This window comes from Sceloporus occidentalis, unplaced genomic scaffold, assembly GCF_023333645.1.
Source record: "Sceloporus occidentalis isolate IW3139 unplaced genomic scaffold, rSceOcc1.0.p SCAF_1, whole genome shotgun sequence".
Taxonomy (NCBI): Eukaryota; Metazoa; Chordata; class Lepidosauria; order Squamata; family Phrynosomatidae; genus Sceloporus; species Sceloporus occidentalis.
Window position 1 is genome coordinate 306231479 of NW_028316981.1, and position 13908 is coordinate 306245386.

The 13908-nt window shown below is 39.9% G+C and overlaps 1 protein-coding gene across 5 annotated transcripts in view; it reads left to right on the top strand.

Moving 5' to 3' along the window:
- The window catches only part of DYM (dymeclin), a 239798-nt gene that overhangs the window by 22624 nt on the left and 203266 nt on the right, over positions 1-13908 (top strand). The gene's annotated exons all lie outside the window — the stretch shown is intronic.

A 13908-nucleotide genomic window follows, 5' to 3' on the forward strand; every position in this document is an offset into this window, starting at 1 on the left:
TCAGTTGAGACAATTAATTATTTGCCTGACCAGATGCAAATAATATAACCTAAAGAACCAGGCAATATCACCCTTTTCTGTAGATCATTCAGGAAGTGGTATCTAGTTTTCAAACATTTAAAAGTTTGTAATCCTCAGTCTGTCACTTCAGAAGATGACCATCAAGGAAGCCCTGTGTCTCAGTCTATTCCTGAATTTCTCTCTGCTATGTGTTCTATAGCTGCTTATAGAGAAAGTAGTCTTAATCTTTCTAACTGACAGTAGATCTCTGGAAGGAGAGAGATGGGATGTGTTATAATAATCATTTGCAAGAAACTTCAGAATATATGTTACTTAATTGGGAGTAACTGGGCAGTTGTTTGTTTGAGAATTATGTACTTGAAACATGTAATAAGTTTTGCTGAACACTAGATGGTGTTGCAGTATGACAACTGAGCTATTGAACAGTCTATCACATTGCAGTAGTTTAACAGAGTATTTAAAATGTGAACTATTTATTACGTGGGTTCCACTTCCATGTGGAAAACATAACAAGTCTATATTTACATTCTCAAGAATTATGGTGGTATACCTATTCATTTTGCTGTTGTCCTCACGCTGAGAGGTCTGAGTGGGCACGGGTTCCCAGCACAAAAATTTGCAGTGAAAAATAGATATTCATACACAAATTTCTTATCTGTAATTTATCAGCCAACCAGAATTTGCTCTTGATATTTACATGGGCAAACTATGGTTTGCATAAAACATAGTTTGACTGCAAATCAGGATTACGAAATCAGTTTACAGGCAGAAAATGCTTGTTCACCTAGCACTAACCCTTGGTTTGCTTTTATCTGAAGCTGCCTGTTGGGTTCTTGTGTCTGCATCTGCTATTTTCTCAGTACAGTTTTCTCTGGTCAAATAATTCAGCCTGCACAACTTGAGAGGACCTGTGTGTTGAAAATGAGATTGAAAGCCTATGCATTGAACAACGCACTTTGTGCTTTATGATCTCTTCCCCTCAGTTCTGAGAATTCTCACTATCGGTTTACGATGATAAAGCTGAGATTTGGAGCGGTTTTGTTCAGTAGTGTATTCTTCACTGAACAAATGTGATTGCTATTTGTTAAGGCTGCCACACAAAGCATTTTCCCCACTCAGATAGAGTGGATTAGGTATATCTTTACTTATACCTTTCTCACACATGACAATAAAAAATTCTTAAGTTTTTTTCATCGTTGGGCAAAACTAAAATAATTTTTGCACATTTTTCTATTTTTTGTGTTGCAGAACTTTTTTGCCAAAAGTTCACCAGGGTTTTACCCCAGAACAAGCACTGTATTTTGGACAAATAGTTTTTTAAAAAATTTAAAACAACAATGAGGGGACTGGCTTTTCACTCTCATAAAGGGGTGAAAAATCTTGATAATTTTGTTTTTGATAAACCACCTTAACCTCTGAAGACTTTTTTTCCTCATGAAGGATAAGAAAATTTGCAATTTTTTTATATTCCTACTGCATATCTGTGTGTGCTAACATCATTTGCATCTTCCTAACACATGTAAATGAGTTTAGTCTTCAAACCCCTTCCCCTTGTACCAGCATATGATAATGTAAGGAAAACGTTGAAGCAGTTTTGAGTGTTACTCTGTAGTAGGAAACTTCTTAAGAGGTGAGGTAGGACTTGATGATTTGTACTGACAGTGTTAGCATTCATGCTAATGGGCAACACTTGCAGTGATTATTCTTAGTGTTAATTATTCTAGTTTTTGTGAAAGGGGCAAATGTCTTAACTTAACCAAATATGCCAAGTCTTATTACAGCTTGTTGAGAACTACTCTCTTATGTTTTGCTTTTCATTCCAGACACTGTTGGCTGAAAACTCTTTTTCTTCCCTGTTCTTTTTCTTTGGAGAATCTGTCTTAACACTGTTAGGGCTTTCTGGTCAGGGAATTACAAGCTCCTTCCTCCTGATTGAATTGATATTTAAGTCAGTGTCCTACACAGTCTTTAAAAACAAAATTCTGTGAATTAGCACTGAAGAAATAGTATTTCCTGGGCCCAAATTCCCCATTGTTCACACAGCTTCTTCATTACCTTTGGACGATAGTTGTTGTTTTTTTGCAAGTGTAACAGTTGCCATATATCTGGATGTGTTAACAAGTCCATGGCTCATTATAGACAGACTACTTAGATGGCCTTTGTTTAAGAGACATTTGTTGTGTCTACTTTATGTTTTGATGACAGTAAGAGCATCCAGAGAGAGGGGTGAGGAATCAGAGTTGGAAGAAACCACAAAGGCCATCAAGTTCAAACTCCTGCTGCACAGGAAAACACAAAGTACTCCTGACAGATGGCCGCCTAGCTTCTGTTTAAAAACCTCCAAAGAAGGACACTTCACTGCACTCCAAGGCAGCATATTTGTTTGTCAGACAGCTCTAACTGTCAGAAGATTCTTCCTAATGTTGAGGTGGAATCTCTTCTTGTAATTTGAATTCATTGCTCCATGTCCTAGTCTCTGGAGCAGCTGACACATTCTCAATATGACATCCTTTCAAATATTTAAGCATGGCTCTTGGGTAGATTCCAGATGGTGAGGCTGGGGGATAGTTGCTCCTCCAAGAGAGAGCTGACATCTGGCATCCCTCAGGGCGCCAGCCTGTCCCCCATGCTATTTGACATTTACATTGAGCCACTGGGAGAGATCATCCGGAGACATGGGGCATGGTGTTATCAGTACGCTGATGACACCCAAATATATTTCTCTATGTCTCCAACTCTTGCAGCGACCAAGGATGGCATCCCTCCTCTAAATGCCTCCCTTGAGTCGGTAATGGGATGGATGAGGGAAAACAAACTCAAGTTGAATCCAGAGAAAATGGAGGTACTAGTGATAGGATCCCTGGGCCCAGGCAGAGAACTTTGCCAACTTGCCCTGGATGGGGTCACACTTCCCCCAAAGGACGAAGTGCGTAGTTTGGGGGTACTCCTAGATCTGTCTCTGCAGTTGTCATCTCAAGTAGATGTGACGGCTAGGAGTGCTTGGTATCAACTTCGGTTGATACGCCAACTGTGCCCCTACCTGGCCCAGAGGGACCTTGAAGCAGTGGTACTTGCACTGGTAACTCTTGTTCAGATTTCTGTAATGCGCTCTACATGGGGCTACCTTTGTACCAAGTTTTGAAGCTTCAGTTAGTTCAAAATGCAGCAGCTAGATTGGTCACCGGAGCATCGAGGTTTGACCATATAACACCAATAATAAAATCTCTGCACTGGCTGCCGATTAGCTTCCGGGCGCAATACAAAGTGTTGGTTATTACCTTTAAAGCCCTAAATGGCTTGGGCCCGAGTTACTTGAGGGAATGCCTCTCCTACACAATCCACCCCTCACTCTCAGAATAACTGGGAAGAAATCACTAGACTACGTAAATACCAGGCTAGTGACCACTTCCACAGAGCATTTTCTGCCGTGGTCTCCAAGTTGTGGAATGATTTGCCAGAAGAGATCCATCTCATTACCACCTTGGATGCTTTCAAGAAGGCACTGAAGACGGATCTCTTCCAGCAAGCCTACCCACCAAACCTGCAGTAAAATTCTCACCTCTGTCAGTATTGTATGTTTTTTTACGAAGAGTCGACCAGCTGTAATGTATTGATAGTAATGTATATATATTTTTATGCTATGTATTTAATATTGTTGGAATATGTTTTTATTTTTGAAATTTACTGACTGCTGTAATCCCTCCTCGATCCGCAGGGAAAGGTGGGGAATAGAAATAAATTATTATAATATTATTATTATGTCACTTCTTAACTTCTCTTCCTCAGGTTAAACATACCCAGCCCCCTAAGCTGCTTCTCATAGGGCATGGTTTCCAGACCTTTCACCATTTTGGTCACCCTTCTCTAGACACATTCAGCTTGCCAATATCCCTCTTGAATTGTGGTGCCCAGAATTGAGCACAGTATTCCAGGTCAGATCTGACTAAAGCAGGATAGAGTGGCACTATATTACTTTCCTTAATATAGGCACTACAGTCCTATAGAGGCAGCCTAAGATCAATATTGGCTGTTTTAGCTGCTGCAACACACTGTTGACTCATGTCTAGTTTGTGGGGTGTAAAGGAACATGGCTACCTACTTTTTTGTTACTTATATTGGGGAGACTCAAGTATATGTAGAAATGACAGTAGTTGGATAATTCTTAGGCGTTGGCTTATTTTTGTAGTGGAAAGTGGGAGAGAGTTGGCTTTGTCACTTGATTCTTCACTTTGGAGCACTAGAAGAGTTGGTCATTGTCCATGATGCGTAGGGTGTACCTGGATGTACCAAGCAGATATAGGGTTATCTAAAACTTTTCTCCAAAGATCTTTAGCCCAAGTTGGGAAATGTTAAAAACTGCACGACAGGGTAAAATTTTAACATCAAGACTCTTAAATTTTGCTTGACATTTTTATGTCATTTTGTTTAGTCAGTTACTGCTACTAATATTGTGAAACAGTTAAAATCATCTAAGATGGTTATCATGCATTGTGGAAAGGTTTCCCAAGATAAGCACTTGAAAGCAGTCAGTTAATACAAGTATTACACTGCACAAATGATATAATAACACACACACACACACACACACACACACACACACACACAGAGCAACACACATAATTTTCTGGAAAATACTTTGTTTCTTTCTGTTGTCCTCATCTCTTTTGTGGCTAAGAGTTATACCTTTGCAAGATACCTTACACTTTTTTTCCCAACAACATTTTTGGCTTTTGCTTTTCAAAAAAAGGGGAACATTGGGGATTATGAAATTCTTTACTTTAGAACAGTGAATACAGTCTTAAAGATAAGAGACATTACTAGGTGTCATCAAATCTAGTTCAAATACACATGTGAAGCAGAGAACCTGTTAGTCCCTTCCTTCGGTTATCACTTTTCACATGTTGCAGAATACAGAAAATCTTGATATTTGGTCCAAGAATCTGCCATGTGCCAACCAAAATACTATATATACTTGACTATAAGTTGACCTCATGCATAAGTCGAGGGCAGGTTTTGGGGAACAAAATTATGGATTTTGATATAACCTGTGGATACGTCAAGGATAAAACTTAGGGGCATGTAACAAAGGATGTAAGGGATGATGCAAAGGTAAATGATGCCAAAGAACTTAGAAAATTTTGGCAGACATAATTGTTTGTGCTCATCCAAAAGACTGGATGGATGAGAGAGCAGAGAGGATCCATGCTTCTTTTTGGTGCTCCTGGGATGGACTAAGCTGTTGCCTTTTATCACTTTATTCAGAGAAAGGGGATAGTTCCATTTATATATATTAAAGTGCAGTACTTACACTGATCCATGGATAAGTCGACCCAGATTTCTTGGATCAATTTTTTGACTAAAATTTCTAGACTTATACATGAGTATATACAGTAAATGAACATGTGGACAGGTAGCTCATCTTGTCTCAGTGTTGGCAAATCTTTAACTTTTAAATGTCTGTGGAGATTATGTAAATCAAGGATCATATGAAACAGCAGCTTCTCATTGAAAATGAGAAGGATTAAACTAGTGATTCCCATCCTTTCTAACTCTTGTTGTATCACTGTTGCAAGAATTAATGACTGCTGGCCACACGTAAGTTGAATATCACTTTCAACACAGTATTTTAAATGGAGCCAGTCTTGAAATTATGATTCATCATCATTATGGGTTGAACCATGTTTGCAAACTTTGGTTAAGAAGGAATCTGATTAAGTGTTAATCATGGTTAACATTTTTGCTGGTTAATAAAATAGAAAAATTCACAAAGGAATGGTACCTTTTGGCCAGCTAAAATGCACAAAACGTGCAGAGCTCCAGATGTTAAAAATACAGGAGGAAGAAAACAGATGGTGTTGGAGTCATAGGCTTACATTTTGTATAGATTTAGTCTGTACTCATTTGGAGGGATTCCAGTGTAGACAGCGACCATACCTATCTTGGTTATGTGGGGACTTAGACAAAGGACAGTAAAATTTAAACTCCATGGCAATACTAAAGTAGCCCCTCTTGGGATCCAGGGTATCTCTGTCTCTTTGGGACAGAGAACATGGAAATTCTCAAGAAGATTCTGTACTGCTGCATCTATATTACTGTCCTCGTTACACTTTATATACTGTTGGCCCTCTGTATCCACAGATTCTTTATCCACGCACAGGGTGACCAATGTCCTCCTTTTCCAGGACACATCCTACATTTCAGACATCTGTCCAGGAGGAATTTCAACATGTCATCCATTTAGAGCATGGCTAAGAAGCATGAATATACCGTACATTTCTATGAGTGTTTTTAGCTTTTATTTGATAATGTTCTACCTTTTTCTTGAACAGTCTACATTTTGTGGTGCCTTGTCCTCCTTTGCAGTTAGGACATCTGGTCACCGTGTCCTCACATTCAACCAGCCACAACTTGAAAATATTCAAAATAACTATAACTTTCCAAAAGCAATGTTTTATTACAACATTGTATGTAACAGGACGAGCATCCACATATTTTGGTATCTACAGGAGGTGGTCCTGGAACTAAACCCAAGTAGATAAGGAGGGCCAACAGTTGTGTGGTCTTCTAATAAAAATTAAAATTTCAAGAAGGCATTTATAAACACTAATACCTTTGTTGTAAATGATAATCTGGTGGCAGTGTATGTTCTGTCAGCAGGCTATATTTAGAAATATAGATTAGGTAGATAAGAAATGAGAGCCAAGCAATGAGAGCCACCATGGCATAGTGGTTTGAGTCCTGGACTATGACTCTGGAGACCAGGGTTTGATTCCCAGCTTAGCCATGAAGCCCACTGGGTGACCTTGGGCAAGTCATAATCTCTCAGCCTTAGGGGAAGGCAGTGGCAAAACTCCTCTGAAGAAACTTGTCAAGAAAGCTTCGTGATAAGATTTGCCTTAGGGCCATCATAAATCAAAAACAACTTGAAGGTGTACAACAACAACCAGCAGATAAGAAATATATGAACCCTTGGAAATATGTCTATAGGTAAGAAACATATTGATTCAAAACACACTGCAGAAATAATCCAGTTTGAGACTGCTTTAACTGCCCTGGCTCAGTGCTAGGGAGTCCTGAGAATTGTAGTTTTGTGAGGCACCAGATCTCTTTGACACAGAAGGCTAAAAGTCTCACAAAACTACAATTCCCAAGACTCCCTAGCACTGAGTCAGGACAGTTAAAGCAGTCTCAAACTGGATTATACAGTATATGCAGTGTGTTTTGGACCACAGTTGGCCCTCTGTATCCATGGATTTTTTTTAATCTATAAATTCAGGCATCCACCGCTTGGAAATATTTTAAAGAATAAATACATTCTAGAAAGCAAATCTTGATTTTGCCATCTTATATAAGGGTCACTATTTTACTATCCATTGTACATAATGAGATTTGAGCACCCATTTTGGAATCCTCAAGAGGTCCTGGAACCAAACCCCAGCAAATATCAAGGGCCCACTGTACATATATCTATATCTATATTCCTGCAGACAGTCTCTCTCTCCACCCCACACATGTGTGCACACACCTAAGAAATAGATTTTTTAAAACTAAAAAGTAATAGTTTAAGATCAATAAAACAATGCCACATAATTATTTTGTCTTATTTATCAGATGAATGTTACATTTTACACAGTTTGAAAAAGTGAGAAGAAAGGGAACTCTCTTGAGTAATGTTTGGTATGCTAATTCAACTGCCAAGGCCAACTCTTTTCATCCCATTTCCTACCCACCCACTCCTGAAACTGAGAGGCACTCAGTCTTGCAAATCACAGATTGTACTGACCATTTTGCTTTTTGGTAGTCTTGCTCTTTCTGGACTGCTTCAAAAACATCAAGTTCTTGAGTCTAACTGTACTCCAAAGGACTTATCCTTGTGTCATGGCCAAGCAGTTGCCATATCCTGTGTTTAGCTCTTCTTCTTCTTCTTCTTCTTTTTTTGTAGTGTCTTTTTACACCAGCACTCCTTTTCCCTTGACCTTTGCCTAACTGGAAGATACTGTTTTTTAAAGCAGTTTCAGCATTGGAGCAAAGGTGAAGGAAAGTGGGGCACGTTACAGACCGCCGGATTGCGGCGGTCTGCTGCCGTCGCCGGTTGCTGCGTCCGGGAACTGCAGCAGCCAAACGGCGCGGTTCCCGGACACAGCAAAGAAGGAGTGCGAAAATCGCGCTTCTTCTTGCAGCCCAGAAGAGACGCCGCGAGGCGCTAGTCGTGCATTTGCGGCGTCACTTCCGCCGTGCGACATGCAGACGCAGAGCGTCCGTTACGTCAAAATGGCAGCGGCCGTGTGGAACAGCCGCCGCCATTTGTTACGGACTCAGTCCGTGCTAGGGTTAGGGGCGTCTGGAAGACTGAGTCTGTCCTAGGGTGCCCGTTTGTAACGGGCTTGGGAGACTTTGGGTGTTGGGTTGCAGCAGCATGTCTACAGTAAACAATGCAATAAAGCTTGAGCCAGGAAACAGCTCGATTCTACTCTAGCTAGTCCTACTGCAGGGACGTAGCCAGGATTTCAGAAAAGGAGGGGGGGGGGTCCAGGCTGCCACCATTATAATGGGGCTTGGGTGCAGTGGTGCAGCAGCGCACACCATTCATTATATCTAATGGAAGAGTGGGTCCGGACCCCACGGACCCCCCCCCTCCTCTTGGCTACGTCCCTGCCTACTGTATCTGTGTGTGCCTGCCTACAATAGGCAAGATAAACAGCAGCTGCTTCCCAGAATCCCTACTAATCATGTATCAACAGCAAAACAGCAAGAAATGGGGAGAGTAGATAGGAATGCCTCGCCAGCTAACCCTGGCATGTTACAGAACATAGATCTAGGAGTTTGGCTGCCAAAAATGGAAATCATAAGAAAAGCGGAGGCTGGTAGAAGAAATTTATCCCTTGATATAGTTTGAAAAAAGCCTTGAAGTAAGCTCTAGATTGGTTCAAAATATTGTTGTTGACTCATGTATGATTTTGCTTTTGTTAACTGTGGTCAAGTCGACTTTGACCTATGGCAACCCTAGGAATGAGAGACTTCCAAGAAACCCTGTTTTCAACAGCTTTGCTCAGGGTGGTGATTTCCTTGCTCAAGTGAATCCATCTGGAATGTAGTCTTCTGCTTTTCCTACTGCCGTCTACCTTATCAAGCATTATTTTCCAGGGAGTCATGATTTCTCATGATATGGCCAAAGTATGACAGTCTCAGTTTAGTCATCTTGGCTTTTAGGTAGAGTTCAAGTTTGATCTGCCCCAGGACCCATTCATTTGTCTTTTTAGCAGTCTATGGTATCCATATAACTCTTCTCCAACACCACATTTCAGATGAGTTGATTTTCTTTGCATCACCTTTCTTTGCTCTCCAGTTTTCACAACTGTGCATAGAAATAGGAAATATGATGTCATGGATGATCCTAACTTTAGCATTCAATTATATATCTTTATACTTCAGGATCTTGTCTTGTTCCTTCATAGCAGCCGTTCCAAGTCTCCTTCTGATTTCTTGTCTGCAGTCTACACTGAGCTAAGATATGGAAAATCTTGAACTATTTCAAAGTCCTCATTGTCTACTTTAATGCTATTATATTTATTTCCTTAATGTTTACCTGTAAATCTACCTTTGCACTTTTGTTCTTGACTTTCTTCAGTAATCCTTTCAAGTCTGCTGCTATTTTCTGTTAGTAGTATAGTGTCATTTGCATATCTTAAATTGTTGATGTTCCTTCCTTCAATTTTCATGGCTACTTTCTCCAGGTCTAATCCTGCTTTACATATAATATGTTCAGCGTACAAATTAAACTAGTCCTAACAGTAGCCTCTTGTTCTGAGTACAGGTTTCACATCAGGACAATCAAATGTTGTGGCATACACATTTCTTTAAGAATGAACCATAGGTTTTCATGATCTATACAACCAAAAGCTTTACAAGACTTATCTGCCCTGAATATCTCATTTCACATGTGCATATTGTTTTGAACAAAAAGTCTGCTAAAACATGTTGAACTGCTCATCTTTTGTTTGCGATGTACTGTAGATACTTTCCCCTATTCTTTCCATGTTAATTCTGTGTCTGGTACCAAATTTCATGTTAAAAAAGTAGTGCCCAGGAACACATCCCCTTCATCTACTTAGGTATACTTGTAGTTCCTGACCCTTTATGTTACTCAGATGGATGTACAAATCTAGTACAGTATGTTTCCTCATGAGGCAGATTGTTTTTAAACACAAAGAAGATAATTGTGCTTCTGAGAAGTCGTCAAAATGGAGCACTCCAACAGGGTCATCATAACTGCAGGTTACAGAATGGAAAAGTGATCTGGTGTGCAGCTAAACAATACTGAGTGTCTACCCATGGTACCAGTGAAAGGCAACGTGAGCGTTTAATTTAAAAGGCAAGAGGGAGGAAAGAGATGTTTCATTCTGGAGACCATGAACCCAGAGAATTGGTTCTTTAGCGTAAAAACATTCTGTTCTATGAAAGGATGTATCTTGATGGACTGCTTTAAAATGTAGGGGGAATTAGGGAAGTCCTGACTTTCAGATTGAGGGAATTGTGATGTGTGTAGCATGGTGTAGCATTAATTTTCCTCCACCCCCCATCCCCAATACCATTTGTTTTTAATTATAGCTGTCTGGATCTTCAGTAGAGGAAAAGGGACCACCTAGGAGATGAAGCTCTTTTTATGTGTAATCAATAGGACACTTTAGACTTCCTAGCTTTGTATTCTTATTCTACCATCCCTTGTCCTACATATGTGTGTATACCTATAAGTGAAGTTCTGATATGTGGGTTGTCTTGTGTCAGCTTTATCAGTGTGATCAGACTTTTGTGTAACAATTAGCAATGGCACTGTTTGCAGCGGTCAGCAGGAGACAATTCTAAGAAGAAAATGCACACCTTTTTCTAGTGGTCTGAGCACCTAAGGGTGTATCTACACTGTAGAAATAATGCAATTTGACTCCACATTAAGTGTGGTAGTTCCATCCTATGGAATCCTTTAATCTATAGTTTTGCAAGGTCTTTATCCTTTTCTGCCAAAGAGTTCTGGTGCCTCATAGACCTTCAAATCCTAGGATTTTTTAGGATGGACCATCACAGTTAAGGTGGTATTAAACTGCATTGTTTCTACAGTGTAGACACAACCTAGGACAGGTAGGGTTTTCAAGTGTTCTGTTTCATATAGGATGTCCAATATTTGAGAGCTTGAAGTCTGCTTCTGTATGGGAGATGTATTGTTGTTGTTTGCTGCCCTTGAGTCGATTCCGATTCATGGCAACCCTGTGGGTGAGACATCTCCAAGAATCCCTATCCTCAACTGCCTTTCCCAGATCCTGCAAGCCCTTGCCCATATCCCCCCCGCTCAGGTCTATCCATTTAGTTTGTGGTCTTCCTCTCTTCTACTCTCTCCCTTTCCTAGCATTATTGCTTTTTCTTGTGATCTTAAGTTCTCATTATGTGTCCAAAGTACGATAGTCTCAACTTGATCATCTTAGCTTCCAAGATCCCATTTGTTTGTCTTTTTGGCTGTCCATCCTGAGCATTCTTCTCCAGCACCACATTTTGAATGAGTTCATTTTCTTTCTTTCTGCTTCTTTCACTGTCCAGCTCTTGCATCCATACATGCTAATTTGGAATATAATGGCCTGGACGATTCTGACTTTAGTGCTCAGATGCATGACTGTGCTCTTCAGTATCTTTTCCAGTTCTTTCATAGCTGCCATTCCTATCCCTAGTCTTCTTACTGAGATTTATGGGACAACCTAAATCCTGTATTCTTTGACTTGTTGACAGGGGCTGCAAGCCACACACCCAGCAGACAAACCCTCAAGCATTGGTACACGGCAAAATGGCCTTGGGTATCAAATGCTACTCTCTTATCGCCTGTAAAGCTGAGAGGATGAGTAGATGTGAGCCAAACTTGCAAGAAATTGACTCCTGTCTGAGGTCATTTTGCTGGGTAGCAAATACTCTGAAGTCTGTCTGTTATGAGTGCAACTGGCACCAGCTCTTTCGCTCTCATCTTTACAGAAGACTGAGAGAGGAATGTGTGAGGCAGGCCTATACAAATCCTGCTCAAGTCTTTTGAGTGGAAGGCCTTTCTTGAGCACGGGAGAGGCTAGATTAGTTCCCTCCATGATGTCCTTCTGGTGACATATGAAGCATATTTTAAAATTTAAGCATGCCTTTGGGGACTGAGTGTTCATGAGTAAAAGGCCTTTAATAGCATGCTGTATTGTCTAGATTTGTTGTTTTGTTTTTTAATGGTTATTCTTTTAATTGCTTTTAATTTTTTACTTCAATTATAGTTGAACTTTTGTATGATGTGAGGTTTTAGCTATATCTGTTTCAGCTTTTGTAAGCTGCCTTGAGTCCCAGGACTGGGGCTTCAGAACGACAATAATAGATGATCCAATAGGTGGCACATTTTAGAAGATGATAACTGCAGGGTTCTTCAGAGAATTCAAATTCATACAATGAACACACTTTGGGTACAGAGGGGGAATGACTACATAGTGGGAAACCCCATTTCTGCACCTATTTATATTCACTAGACTGTGGGAACAATCCCTGCTTATGTACAAATTGTGTGCATTTGGAAAACATAGCTAATGTCTGTATTACAGAGTGAGACAAAAACCTTGCATTTTGGTTGTTGTTGGGACTATAACTCCCATTAATTCTAGACTGCATAGCCAATGATGGAAATGGAGTTCAACAAAACCTAAAGATGTTGTATCACATCTCTGTTACATTGGATATACCTTCTTTTAGTCATCTGTAGAGAGTTGACTTTGATTTACAAATGACACATTTTGCAAGTGTATCATTTTAAAAAAAATTTTTTTGCATCCCTGGAAAATTGCTGGTCAGTTTTTGAAGGGAGGTTAACTGTTTGGTTATTTCCTCTGTTATTCTCATTGTATTTTTAATTTATTGCTCTTATGTTATGTTTTAATCAAGGTTTTGTTTAGAATACTGTATTTTCTGGCGTATAAGACTACTTTTTAACCCAGGAAAATTTTCTCAAAAGTCAGAGGTCGTCTTATATGTCGGGTTTCGTCTTACAGGGTGGGTGCTGAAACTACCGAGCCAGATTGGAGCATCTGCGGGCTGTGTATACAATCCAATCCAAGCAGGCTTTGTATACAACAGGTTTTCCTGCTAAGTACCTGCATGTCATAAGCATTTGAATTAAAATTACCATATTGAAATCAATTCTGATGTTTTTTTAATTTTTATTTGGTGTGCGTTGGAAGAGGGGTAGTCTTATACGGTGAGTATATCCCAAATTCTATATTTTAACTGAAAAGTTGGGAGTTGTCTTATACGCCTAGTCGTCTTATACGCCGGAAAATACGGTACTTAGTTTTAATATTGTTAGCCTCCCTGAGTGCCTCTTTTGTTGGAAAGGTGGTGTCTCAAGTCAATCAGTATAAAATGAGAAGAGGGCATTTGTAAGAGAAAGTGGTGGGAAGGTGCCTTTAAGGTTTCCCCTGTGTGTGTATGTGCCTTCAAGTTGGCTTTTGACTTATGGTGACTCCATGAACTTTAAAAGTTTTTTTTCTTAGGTAAAGAATACTCCAGAGGTGGTTTTGCCAGATCTTTCCTCTGAAATATATCTTATATCACCTAGCATTTTTTGCAGTCTCCTATCCAAGTACTAACCAAAGGTGACCTTGTTTAGCCTCCAAGATCAGATGGGATCTAGTGCCCTAATTTAGGTCCTAATGTTTCCTCTATACCTGTATTAATATAATTCTGCCTTGAAGGCAACTACTGATGTTTGTATGCTCTTAGTAGCTGGCTATATTACCTTCTTGTCTCTCTGTTTTCTGTGTAATTCTAGTTTCCTTGGAGCTCTTAGCAGCTCAGAAGGCCAGTTTGTTGAGTCTCATTCTTATAATA